Source organism: Carlito syrichta, unplaced genomic scaffold (assembly GCF_000164805.1).
Source record: "Carlito syrichta isolate Samal-C Ts95f unplaced genomic scaffold, Tarsius_syrichta-2.0.1 Scaffold87619, whole genome shotgun sequence".
Classification (NCBI taxonomy): domain Eukaryota; kingdom Metazoa; phylum Chordata; class Mammalia; order Primates; family Tarsiidae; genus Carlito; species Carlito syrichta.
In genome coordinates, this window is record NW_007031715.1 from 709,167 (window position 1) to 723,192 (window position 14,026).

The 14,026-nt window shown below is 38.5% G+C and overlaps 1 protein-coding gene and 1 pseudogene across 2 annotated transcripts in view; both read right to left on the reverse strand.

Moving 5' to 3' along the window:
* The window catches only part of LOC103260016 (contactin-associated protein-like 2), a gene marked incomplete at its 3' end in the record, with an annotated part of 759,158 nt that overhangs the window by 699,666 nt on the left and 45,466 nt on the right, over nt 1–14,026 (reverse strand). The window lies entirely within an intron of this gene.
* LOC103260006 lies at nt 6,611–8,576 on the reverse strand (annotated as a pseudogene). The gene has a single exon (XR_002481934.1). The product of XR_002481934.1 is annotated as a cleft lip and palate transmembrane protein 1 pseudogene (transcript).

Genomic DNA, 14,026 nt, shown 5'->3' on the forward strand with positions numbered 1-14,026 from the left:
TTTCATCCATCTTCTTTATACCACCAGTCCTTAAGTTAATTATCTTGTTATTTTTCTAAAGGAACTCATAGGCAATATGATCCATACACAGAGAAGAAAAGTGTAAACTCTGTTTTGTCCCGATTATCAAACACATGAGTTTTTAACACTTTGAAGCATGAAAGCAGACTTATAATTATTCTCTCCCTATATGTTATACTTATGGAATATTATATAGAATTCATAAATAATTCTTAACTAGTACTTTGTTTTATTCTGACATGTGAAGGAAGCAGTTTACATATGTTTTTCCAAAGCACGTATTTTCATACCCACTATATGTAAACCTCCCCTAGGGTAGCAGTAGCTGTAGATGTCGAAAGTGAGAAATTGCACTAGAAGAACTGTGAGTCCCTTTTAGCTTTTCTATACAATTTCCAGAGCTCCCACTAGAGACATAAGCCAATGTTGCTAAATATTTAACATCTGTAATCCTATAATAGTTTTACTGCCAGTGCTGCGATGATAGAAGAGGAAGAGAGAAAGAATGAGAGGCAGAGAGAATGGGAAGAATGGAATGAAGGAAAAAGAGAGAGAAGGAGAGAAATAGAAAAAAGAAAAGAGTTGCAATAATCTAGAGAGAAATTCAAACAGAGCTAAATGAAGGTTATATATTTGAAAAAGAAAAAACACATCAAGACTAAGAATATAAACATTCATAAATATCTAATATTGCAAGTCACATTGGCTCACGCCTATAATCCCAGCACTTTGAAATTCCGAGGTGAGAGGATTGCCTAAGCCCAGGGGTTCCAGACCAGTATGGGCAGTGTGGGGAGACTTCATCTCTCCAATAAGTCAAACAATTAGCCAGGCATGGTGGCAGGTGCCTGTAGTCTCGCTACTAGGAAGGCTGAGGAAGAAGGATCGCCTGAGACCAGTAGGTCAAGGCTGTGGTTGCTGTGATCGTGCCACTGTACTCCAGGCCTGGGGGACAGAGTAAGATTAAACCTTGACAAAAAGCAAAACAAAATAAAAACAAAAACCTGAACTTTATCCCGATGTTCTCTGAAGTTTTCTTAATATTTTTCAGTCATTCATAATAACTAAGAGTTTTTTTTGGCAGAAATTTTAAATAAATGGTAATTACATAATCGTAAGTGAAAACTACAAAGATCATACTTTTTAATATCAGGTTGATATAATATATTTCTGCCTATCATATTGGGATGGATCATTAATTTTATCCCCTACTGGATAACCTCATCTCATCCATTTTCTCACAATATGGCCTTGTTAAAGGATTTATTAGACATATCCAGAAACTTTAACACAGAACATTTGTCCCTCAGTTCCTCAAATAATATCTCATAGTGGCTTCAAAACTACCACCTAGACTTGTTGCCTGGTATCCACATGCCTCGATCACTATTTCAACTATACATTTTCAAATTTATGTTTTAGTGAATCACAATATTAGTCTTCTTATTGATTCAGATTAATTTACATTTCCTATTCACTGAAGTGATTCCTGTCTCTGGGCGTCCATTAACATTACTGCTACTGATCAGACTATCTATTCACTTCTTCCTTAACAATCTAAATACTTCCCAACCCCAAACAACTGGTTTCAGCCAAGAGCTTGGTACGTAAAATACAATAAATGGATGTTTAATGAATAAGGAATAAATGAATTAATACATCTGTGAAATGTATAATCCATGTCATTCTGAATTTATAACCCTATGACAAAATTTTAGCAATTAATGGAAAAACCAGAGGCCCCTATATAATAGTGTATTCCTTATCTAGGAAAATACATAATTTACTGATTATTCTCTCCTCTGGCAATTTCCTTACAGCAATAAATACATTTTTTGATAAGAATCAAGTTACTGAACCTAAAGAAGTGGAGTTTATGGAGAATCTTACATTTCTTATTATGGATATTCCTGAATTGGACATTCAGTCCTTCAGAGCTATGCACTGGTAATTAGCTACTTTGGGGGCACGTTTTTATTTACTTATAGATTATGTGTTCTTAGAAGTCAAGAGTCATATCTTCAGTTTTTAACTAACTTATATTGAGCATATTTGTATGCAGACAACCTTTTAAAATCTGTATAGGATATATTGTATTGTACTGAGCAAGTCAAAGAGTCCTAGTTCTCATGGAACTTACTGTTTAGTAAAAGAAAGAAACACTATAACCCACTATTAAAAAATAAACCATACAACTACATAAGTGCTGGAAACTTTAAAGGAGAAATTAAATTTGTCAGAGGTCAGAAAACCTATGGCATCACAGACTTGAATTTAACCTTTATTCTAAAATATGCATGCATATTTATCAAGCTATAAAGATATCCAAGATACAAATATGTGTGTTGGGAGCAGGATGTTTTGAGAAAGCGAATAGAATTGCATTAGCTTTTTTTTTTTCAAAATGTCAATGTTTATAGGAAATTAATGGAAAAAATTCATTTATATAAAACATTTAAAAAAACTAAAATAGCACCCGGGCTCGGTGGCTCAGCCTGTAATCCCGCTCCTTGGGAGGACGAGGTGAGTGGATTGCCTGAGCCCCTGGGTTCGAGACCCACCTGGGCAACTTGGCGAGACCTCATCTCTACAATAAACAAAAAAATTAGCCGAGTGTTGTAGCACGCACCTGCAGTTCCAGCTACCTGGAAGGCTGAGGCGGAAGGATCGCCGGAGCCCAGCAGGTCAAGGCTGCGGTGGCCAGGAGTGGCCACTGCACTCCAGTCTGGGCGACAGAGTGAGACTCCAACTCAAAAAAACCTAAAACTAAAATAGTATTCATATATATATACATGTGCATGCTATTTCATATACATATCCATGTGCATGCTATTGTAAACTTCAAATGTGTTCTTTAATCCTTAATATGTGATTAAGTAAAATATAAACTCACTCTAATAATATATGACTAAATAAAAAAGGCTTAAAGGGACCTAGAAAAATTAAAACTAAATACAAAGTTATTTGTACTTAATTTTAAGACAGCAAAAAGTTAATTTTTTTAATTTTTAGAACAAATGTGCTTCTACTTGCTCTAGTGAGTAGATTTTAAAACTTGGAATCTTTTGAAAGAAGATGCGATTATAACAATGTTCCAAATATTAATGTTAATAGGAATTTTACGGGACCAAAAAAAAGCAAACCAAAATGAAACATTGTTATTAATATTTAAGAAACCACCTGAAGAAAACTGAATTACACAAGTTTCAGTACTTCAGGACTTCCCAGGGCCATTGATAAGTGTCATAGAGCTTCTTGGGACCATCAAGTCATTTACCAGACCTGTCAGACCATGATCTTCCCTTGCTTGAACATCTTCCACGTCTAGTTGGTGCTCCAAAAGTATGCATTAGAAAACACTAAGGAAGCGTTTTTTTTGTTTGTTTGGTTTTTTTGAGTTGGAGTCTCACTCTGTCACCCAGACTGGGGTGCAGTGGCCGCTCCCGGCCACCGCAGCCTCGACCTGCTGGGCTCCGGCGATCCTTCCGCCTCAGCCTTCCAAGTAGCTGGAACTACAGGAGCGCACTACCACACCTGGCTAATTTTTGATTTATTGTAGAGAGAGGTCTCACCAAGGTGCCCAGGTGGGTCTTGAACCTGCAGGCTCAGGCAATCCACTCACCTCAGCCTCCCAAAGGCACTGGATTACAGGCTGAGCCACCCAGCCTGGCTAAGGAAGAGTTTTTAAATGGAAAATTCTAAAAGAGCCTACCTGTTTTTAACAAGTGTTAACACATAATTGTTCATTAACTGCAATTATCCACAGAGAAATGAAAATACATAATGATCAGAACTTAATTAATTATTAAAGATCTAGAATGGTTGTAATTGGAAAGTTTCAAAGGCAATCCCCCTTAATCAAATCATAATCAGAATTGTTGATTTAAAATATATAAAAACAAGAAAAAGAAAATTGAGGAACTGTGTTGTCCAAAAAGAGAATGGATTAAATAAAAACTTTTGGAAAGATAGAGAAATCTACACTACTAGAATGTTTGTGCAGTGTATGTTGAAATAAGAATTTCTCAACTTTTTGGCACTATTGACATGTTGGGCTGGACAATTCTGTTCTGTGGGGGGCTGTCCTAAACACTGTGGGATACTTAGCAGTATCCGTGGCCCCTCTCTACCCATTCAATGCCTCTAGCCTTTCACTACCCCCAGTTGTAGCAACAAAAATCTGCAAATATTGCCAGATGTTTATTGGGAGGAAAAACTTTCCAGTTTAGAGCTGTTTGTTTAAACAAAAGAAAGAAACATTTTCAGAAACAAATTGTAAGAAATACAAAGGTGACAGGTAAAAGTCAACAAGCAAAAAATAACCTAGACTAACAAAAAGAAGAAATTTCCAAAGTACTATATTTTAAAGCACAAGTCAAAAGCAAACAAAGAAGTCCCAAAAAGTCCACTGAAATTCAAACAATTTTTTTAATTTGTAGAAAAAATAAAGACACAAAGCCAGTTTGTCATTTTAGCATAATTAATGATAGAAAAATAAAATCAGTGTTCAAAGTAACTGTAATTTTAATTAATTTCAGTTTGTTTATGCAGCACTATTGATATTAATCCATCATTTAAAAAATATGACAATTCAACATATTAAAATGGTGTATTACATTTATACACAGTTTTTATGATATTATTTCTATAGCATTTAAGAAAACCTTATTTTTTATTATTTGCTAATAGGTATTTTGACCAATGCAAATTCTCTAACTGGTAATTGCACATGATGAGAAAAGGAAGCAGGGCAATTTATATTTTTGATACCAAATAATTAGAACACTTGTCCTTTATCTCTGAGTAAATATTATTTGAGTTAATGAAAACAAATGTTGAACCAATAATAATTATAGTTAGAATCAGATTTCTTAAAATGATAAATAGAAAATTGCTCAGCTATTTAAAATATTGTGTTGTCCCTTACCTGCTTGTATGTTTACTTGTTATGTGCAAATCATTTTGGAATTCTCCTCTTTCAGTGCTTCTAAAACATTAATATCAAGGAAACAGGCTCAATAAAAGACAGAAAATTAAATTTAGAAAACTAACAGAGGTAATAATTACCCAACTATACTATCAAATATTGCTTGTTCCAAATATACATTTATAAAAATTTTAGTTATTGTTTGTCTAGTGAGGTTATAAAGATAAAAAGAATTGGAACTTGCCCATTGACAATCAAGAAAATTTGTAATGGAAAACTTTACTCAATATAGCAGAATGTAATAAAAAACAGAAAACCATTCCCTTACCAAGAAGTGAGTATCTATACCAATGAATAATTATTAATTTCTTCACACATTGTCTCTGGTCCATTATTTTTAATTGTTTACAAAACTCTGAAAATAATCAGTTCATATTTAAGTAAAGCTATACATATTCTTCTTCAATTTTTCTAACATTAATATTTCCTATTTTTTGATTATTTTCTACATTAAAATGACTCCATGAAGACTATATTTAAAAATATTAATGACATTCAACATCCATTTTTAATAGAACAAATATTTAACAATCATCAGAAAGATAAATGATAAATAAATGTCGGCAAGAGTGTGTTTGGGATGTAAATTGGTAGAGAGTGATCATGTAACCTATGGAAGTTTCTCAAAACATTAAAAATAGAACTACCATACTATCAAGCAATCCTACTTCTGGGCATATACCCAAAGGAAATAAAATCAGTGTCTTGAAGCAATATCTGCACTCCCATGTTCGTTGCCATATTCTTCCCAATAGCCAAGACACGGAAACAACATGGGTGTCCATCGATAAATGGATAGATAAAGCAACTGTGATATATATGTATACATGCACACACACACACAATGAAATATTGTTCATCCATGAAAGAGATGGAATTCTGCCATTTGTGACAATGTGAATGAACACGGAGGACATTATGCTAGATGAAATTAATCAGGCACATCTAATACTGTATGATCTCACTCATATGTGGAATCTAAAAAAAAAAAAACAAAAAAACCTCACCAGAACAGAGAGTAGAAGCATGGTTTCCAGAGGAGATCTTAAGTGTTTTCACAAAAAAACATGACAGCTATGTGAGATAACGTGTTAGCTTGACTGTGGTAATAATTTTATAATGTATATGTTTATCCAATCATCATGTTATGCCTTAAAAATATACATTTTGTATTTGTCGATTATACCTCAGAAAAGCTGGAAAACATGTTTAACAAAACTTATTATGTATCAGCTACTATTTTATTTTTGAGTTTAAGTTAACCACCCATATTAATTTATTAAATCCAGACTGTGTTAAAGGGTGGCGGTCTGGGAGGAGGGAGCTGGTCGGGACCATGCTTCACCATGATTCCCAACGGTGCTGGGCTAGCACGGCGAGATGGCTGGAAACAGGGACAGACGGACAGACAGCGCCTCCACGAACAACAAGCCCTGGCCTGCCCTGGCCCCACACCCCACGCTGGGCCCTGGCCCAAGGGAGGCCTCCTGTCGCCCGGCCTGATCTGTCCAGGGAAAGGGCAACAGGGAGGGGAGGCGAGGGGCCCGGGAGGCAGGGGCGGCGGTGGCCAGGAGCCAGGGTGGACTGGGGGACCGATCGCGGCTAATCCTTTTTCTTGTCATCTGCTGGCTTTGGAGGGGCTTCCTGGGCTTGCTGACAGAGGTGGTCCCCTCGGTGGGATTGGCAGACAGGGACGCCGGAGCCTCCTCCCTGGCGGCGGTGGCTGTGGTGGTGGTCACAGGCGTGAGGACCCCTGCTGCCGTGGGAGCCTTGGCCACGGGGGCGGCTGTGGTCGGGTCCTCTCCGCTCATGCGGAACTCGTTCACCCGCGTGGGGTCGCTGTTGGTAGAGGTAGATGAAGAAGACCACATCATCTCGCAGGCAGCCGATCCGGTACATGACGGGCATCTTGATGACAAAGGCGAAGAGGTCGTCTATGAAAGCGTTGAGGGCCTTGCAAGTGAGCATGCTCCAGGGCAGGTGCGCCACGGACTTCAGCTTGTAGTTGATGAAGAGCTGGGGTGTCATGGTGATGAAGCCGAAGGTCAGCAGGAAGCCGTAGAGCTTGCTGAGCTCCCAGGAGTACCAGCCCTTGTGCTCCAGGTACAGGAGGCTGTAGACCGCGTAGCAGCCCAGGAGGGGGAAGAGGATCCAGGACAGGTACCCGAACGCCATATCGTCGTATACTTTGGTGGAAGACTCAATATACGTGGACTTGTCCTTGAAGGTTGGGCGGGGAAGGACTCCTGCCACCCTGTGCTCCCGGTCCAGCTGGACAACCATGACCTTGGTGATCTTCCAGAGGTCGATGAGGACCCCGATGAAGACGCTGACCTGGACCACGAAGCTGGTCTCGTTGTCCAGAATGTAGAGTAGAACCACAAAAGACTGGAAGACCCCAAAGAAGACGGAGCGCACGGACAGGCCCTCCAGCGACTGCCGGCTGTTCCAGAACTGGATGTCGTTCTTGAAGGCCAGGAGCTCAAAGACACCGTGGATGATGGACACGATGATGGTGAGTGCCAGCAGGTAGGGGTTGATCTCCAGGAGGGCCACCTCCACGGAGTCCTGCTCCTCGTCTGACTGTCCGTGCAGTTCGTCGCCCAGGAAATTCCAGGGCGATTTGGTGCTCTGGGCAGCATAGAGCTGCCAGCGCCACAGTGAGAGTGGGCAGAAGGAGATGCGGAGTGGCAGGCTGGCCAGACTCTCACTGATGGGGTAGTAGTCCTTCTGCAGGTTCCAGTAGTCGTTGACGTAGATGATGGGGTAGGAGTCACCGCTCACAGCGTCGAACTTCGCGTACTGGTCTAGGGGAGGGGGCACACTGCCCTTCACCCACGGCGTGTGGTCATCCACGACGTTGATGGTGATGTTGGGGTGCCAGTGCGAGATCACCTCCACAGGCCCGTAGTCCTCGGCCCTCCTGATCATTTCCGGGTCAGCTTCTGTCCGCTATCAGCTTCCGGGTCAGCAGGTTCTTGATTTTCTGAAATCGCCAGCGCTTGTATTTGTTGATCATCCGGGACATGTGGACCGTGGCGAGCCGGCGGTACAGGGCCTTCCTTCGAGGGTCGGGGTGGAAACCACTCTTGGCGAAATAAACGGGGATGTAGATGGAGCCGTTCTGCTGGACGCTCTGGGGGATGTCGAGCCCGGCAAAGTTGTCGCCGCTCTCCAGTCGCCATACACGAGGTCGTGCTGCTCCCAGAAGAGCGCAGACGTGGCCTTGAAGTCTGTAAAGTGCTCGTGCTCTGAGATGTACACGTGTAGGTTCATTAAAGTGTCTTTGGGGAACAGGTTGCGGCTGGCGCCGCGCGGGGCTCCTCCGGGGCCCGTCTGGTCCTGAGGGGCCGGCCCTCGGTGGAACCAGCTGCTGATGGCCCAGATGATGAAGATCCCGAACAGCACGCCTCTGATGACCTGCCAGGCGTTGGGAGCTGGCTGCTGTGGTGGGTTCTGGGGCTGGGTCTCCGCCGGCGGGTCCCTCCCTATGCTGCCATTGCTGGTCACCTGCCCCGGCCGCCACCACGGCGCTGCCGGCCCCGGCCGCCTCCTGCCCTGCCGCCATCTTCCAGCTCCAGGTACTATTTTAGATACTCAATATATATGATATATATCATTAAAAATAAAAATATTAAGCATATAAATATTTTTAACATGTGGCTTACATTCTAATGGTAGAGATAACTAAAAAAAATGTAAGCTAGAATTATATAAGGGTAAAGAAAATGTAGAGGAGAGAGAAATACTTGGTTATGTTTTTAAATAGTATAGGTCTTATTGAAAAGGTGATATTTGGGCAGATAGTAGAAAGTGGTGAAAGTGCTAACATGAAGATTTCCGGGAGATAAAACGGCCAGTGCAAAGGTCTGGTGACTCAAACCTGGCAGGCATGTTCAAGAGCCTGGAAGAAAAGCCAGTGTGACTGGAACTGAGTGAGCAAGAAGGAGAATAATAGCTGATGAAAGCAAGGGTAATTTCAAGAGGCAGTTTATGCAAGTCATTTTGAGCACTTTGGCTTGTGAAATGGACAGCATTTCAGGGTTTTGAGTAGCAAAGTGATATACTTTGACTTTTACTTAAAGGATCACTCTGGTTGCGATGTTGAAGATAGTCATTCTTGGGAAAGCATAGAAACTGGTGAACCAATGAGAAAGCATTGCAATAATCTATGTGTGAAGTGATAATGGTTTGGAGAGGAGTGAGGAAGTGGATGCAGTGAGAAGTGTTTGAACACTGGATATACTTTTAGGTAGAGTCAACAGGATTTTCTTACCAATTAAATGTAGGCAAGAGGAAAACAGAAGTCAAGCATGACTTCAAGTTCTTGGATTGAACAACTGGAGAAAACTTAGAAGCTAAAGATGGAGCATATGGGAGGGTAGGGAAGACCTCTTTCAACTACACAGAAAAAACAATGGAAGTCTCCATGCTCAGTGCTATCTATAGACTAGACAGTTCAAAATCTGCAATTCTAACCAGGTATGAATTATAAGTACGCATTTGCAACATCATGTTACATGTTCTTCATAGATAATATGTGACTTCCTCAAATTTGCTATGTCTAAACAAAATTTCTGTCTTTCTCCTCAAATATACTACTCCCCCAGTATTCCCTGTATCATTAAAAGGGAACGTCAAAAACACAGTTGTACTAGAGCTATGTCAAATCCTCATTCTAAGCTCCTCTTAACCACGTTGTGTCCATATTTTTAATTACCTCTTGAGTCCTTATCACTCTCTTTATCCTTTCTGATACAGATTAGTTCTATACTATTTGTCACCCAAGTCATTGCAAGGGTCCATTAATACCTCAGCACACAACAGCTGTAGTGTCATTAACAGGGTTTTTTCCTTCAAATTTCAGCTAAAACATTGTTGCCGTCTGGAAGTTTTTTATATTCCATTTGACTTAACTCTCTTCTTTCATACTCCCACAATATTCTAACATATGTCCACTGTTTTTTATATATATATATAAAACCAACAATTAATATCATTTATTTATAAAATGTTTAACAATTCATACCAGAACAACTAGAATCCACCTGTATAATTTATGGATTTGAGGTTTGAGGTTTGGCTCTGGGCTATGTTGAAGAAGGTGAACAGGAAAATAACTAGGATGTCCTTTCTCTTGTGATTGAGCTTACAGAGCAGCTGCTATGTAGCCAGTAGTCACCACTGATTAAAACTCTCAGCTCCACATCTGGGAAGACATTCCCCCAGGGTACCTGATTCTTTCCCATGACATGTCATATGGGAAATCTGTTTTATTCTCTTTCTCCCACATTACTTATACTTGGTTCCTGACATCTCCTTTAATTCCCCACTGACTCACAGCCCTTGTACCAGATTTGAGCTTTGACTACCTGTCCTAAGCCTTCAGAGCCGTAGGATGCCCAAGCATTAAATCTTAATCTCCCCCAAGTCTTCTCTTTTTTCGTCTACAGAAACATTTGTCCACCATGTCCTACCACTTCTACTTTAATTCTCATTTTATTTAAGACAAATACAGTCAACAAGCCAAAATATTTTGGTTGGATACATGCATTCACAATCATTTTTGAAAAACAGTTGGTTAGTTCACTAGCATCCTAGTTGATTTTCTAGTAACTAGTGATTAATAGCTAGTATGCAACAGTGTATATTTTTACATTTAAAAAAATTCAACTGTATTTTATTTGCATTAAGATTTAAGTAAATTCAGGAAGTTAATATGAAATCTTACCCAATATTATGTCTGTTGATTCTACTAGGAAATGAACATTAATTTGCAAGCAAATTAACTTTTGGACTACATTCCACTGGAAACTTACAAATCAAGTGATCAAAAAGGGAGAATATGTAGATGTCCTCCTAATCATTGGTACTTATTGCTTCTATGTTGTTAAATTGCACACACAAATATATGTAAGCAATTATTATTATACTGCAAGAAAAAGAAATGTGGTATACAACCACAGCCCATGTTGGAAACTAGTGTGACCTAATGTATCTTATGTTGCTACCCACTACACAAATGATGCTACTAGATCCAGAAGAAAAATATTTTATTGTTGCAAATTATAACATTTTAACCTGTGTCTCATGCTATATTTATCTTACATAAAACTTTATTTAACAATATATATTTTCAATGCTAATTCATTTTTATGAAATAACGAAGTAGAGGTTTTATTTGGAGATATGTATACAAACACATTGATAGATACAGGTATAGATACACATGAAATCTGGAAAAGCCATAGGGCAATTTAAACATCATTAATATAAGATTTCAATTATTCAGTCCGAAGTATGGATGATGGACTGTTTTGTTTAGCTTTGGATAATCAAGAGAAAAAAAACTTGGATAACTTTTATAACCTATTTAAAAACTGGCACACAAATTTGAAAATAAAAAGATAATTATCATAATAGTATTTCAATAACATTTCTCTATTTTATTTATTTTTTTGCATGCTGTGAGATTGTTTGGTGCAAAACATATCCCATGATTCAAGCATGCCACCTTTTAGGAATATTACTGATTTAGGGCACAATTATCATAACTGATTTGAATTAAGAAAACTTTTGGTTTCTTTTGTATTTGTGATGAATTACACATTAAGCATCTTATTTTAAAAGCATGTCCTCTGTGCTTTATTGAACATTGTCAAATGCTTTAAAAAATGCCTTAGTAATCATATGTTATGCTTTTCCAAGATACCAAAGAAAATATTTTTTTTAAAGCTTACACAGATCGCAATAGACTTTTCTATTGCTTTACAGTTCTTAAGTTCAAAGATGATTATTATACATTAAAGTTTTGTATATTTTAATTCCAAACTGTGAATGTTCATACAGAAAAGTAATCTACTATTTTGTAGATTGCCTTATGTGTGTATTGGGCTTTAATTTCAGAGTTATTTCATACACATATGCACAGAGACAAAACACACACACTACTTATTTTTTTAATTTCCTCATAACTTCTTGTAGACAGGTTCCACCCATCTAAAATATTAGGAATATGAACCTCAAAGAACTCTCAGAAAAATAAGTTCTAAACACAAATTGTCCTTGTATGGAACACATTTATATAGAAATGTGAGATGCATTTAAAATTCATGGTACATTTTTAAAACTATAGGGGAGAATGATCTGAACGATAACAAACTGGGAGTCATAAGAAAGAAAGAGAGTGTCTGAAGTTCTGAAAAAATAACCCAATGTTCATGTCTAAGAAGCAGAGAAGAGACCAACGTCTTTAGTCAAATGACAAGGAAACTGAGAAATGACCTATTGATGGACTTCAGGTTCATCAAGTATTGTTCATTTGCTGTTCAGCAAATGGAAATCTGCCCTTTTAATCATACCAAGGGAGCTGCTGCAACAGAAAGTGACAAAATAAGCTGTACAATTAAACTTTGTTAGGAGAGGGCTGGTATATAGCATAGTAATAAACAAGTAACCACAATCACATGCACATACATACTGCCTTCAGTCACTTAAAAAAAATTCATCACTTCAGGATTAATTTTTCTTGGAGTAAGTAAATGTGTGAAATATAACAGGAAAATGCCCAAGTGTTAAGATTCTGCTTTTTGTGTGTGTTTAATGAAGTCTTAGAACATATTCAAAGGGACAAATGTCACCACATTTATTTTGTAGTTAGAGAAAGCAAACCTTAAAAGGAGGATATTATTCAAGGTATATACCTGTAAGATGTTTGAAGTCCAATAGGAACTAAATGTGAACTTACCAATTTAAGGAAGGCTTTTCTAAACATTGAGAAAATTTACTTAAAAAATTTACCACGAATTCTACTTCATCTAAACATATTCCAAGGGGGCTGAAGAGGTGCATGATGATTCACCCCTAAATGTGATTTTTTGTCACAAGGTCTTTCTGATCTTCCTGCCTCCACTTAGTCACACAGAAGCTACTTCCTTTTCCTGTTATTACATTATCTATTGCAGAAACCAAGAACAAGATATGATCATATTTGAGCAAAGCTTCTTAAGTATGAGAGAGGACTCCCCCAAAAGATAATTTATTTGTAAAAAAAAATGTGTATTTATTCTTACGTTTAAACTTCAGTCACCTTCCAAGTACTCTCCATTTGATGCAATATACCTATAGAGATGCTTTTTCCACTGCTCAAGACACTTTTTGAACTTGTCAACTTTTAGTGCTTCTGCTGTTTTTTGTTTTGCCTTTTCCACATCAGCAAAATGATTCCCTTTGAGGACTTATTTCCTCCAAGGAAACAAACAAAAAAAATCACTTAGGGAAAAACCAGGTGAATAAGGAGGGTGGGGCATGGGGTCATCCCGTTTTTTGGTCAAAAACTGCTGAACACTCAGTGTGGTGTGGACAGGTGCATTGTCATGGCAGAAGAACCAGTCACCTGTTTGCCACAACTTAGGATATTTTTTCCACAAATCGTGATGCAACCTTCTCAAAACTTCCAGATAAAAACTTTGACCATTTGATCCAGAGGTACAAATTCCAGGTGTACTATAAAAGACCCACCCACCAAAAAGATAATTCAGTGTTTTGTGGGTCTTCCCTGGTATAATGACTGTCTCCAAAGATCATTTAGATTCCAAAGATAACTATTTGCAAGTCATTGTTTTCCCCATCTAGTCATTGTCCCAACTATGCATGCCACTCAATAGAATTTCTCTTCCTCCCCTCCCATAACCTGTTTATCAGAATGCAAGTCCCCATTCTTCCTGTAACCTTGAGATAGTATTAAGTTTCTGTAATTCATTGGAAAATTGGGTCTTCATTCTAAAGGTCCCTGCATATACATGCTAAATAAAACTCGTATGCCTTTTCTCTTATTTATCAATATGCTTCATGTCAGGAATTTTTCAGGGAACTTTTAGGGGATCAAAGGCCATGACTCCCACAGGGCAAACATGAATTCAACAGAAGTTTACAGATTTTTATCATCAGGGAAGGAGCACTGCTTGTCACAGGCTGGAGCAAAAGGAGGTGACACTAAGACACACTCTCTGAACAATT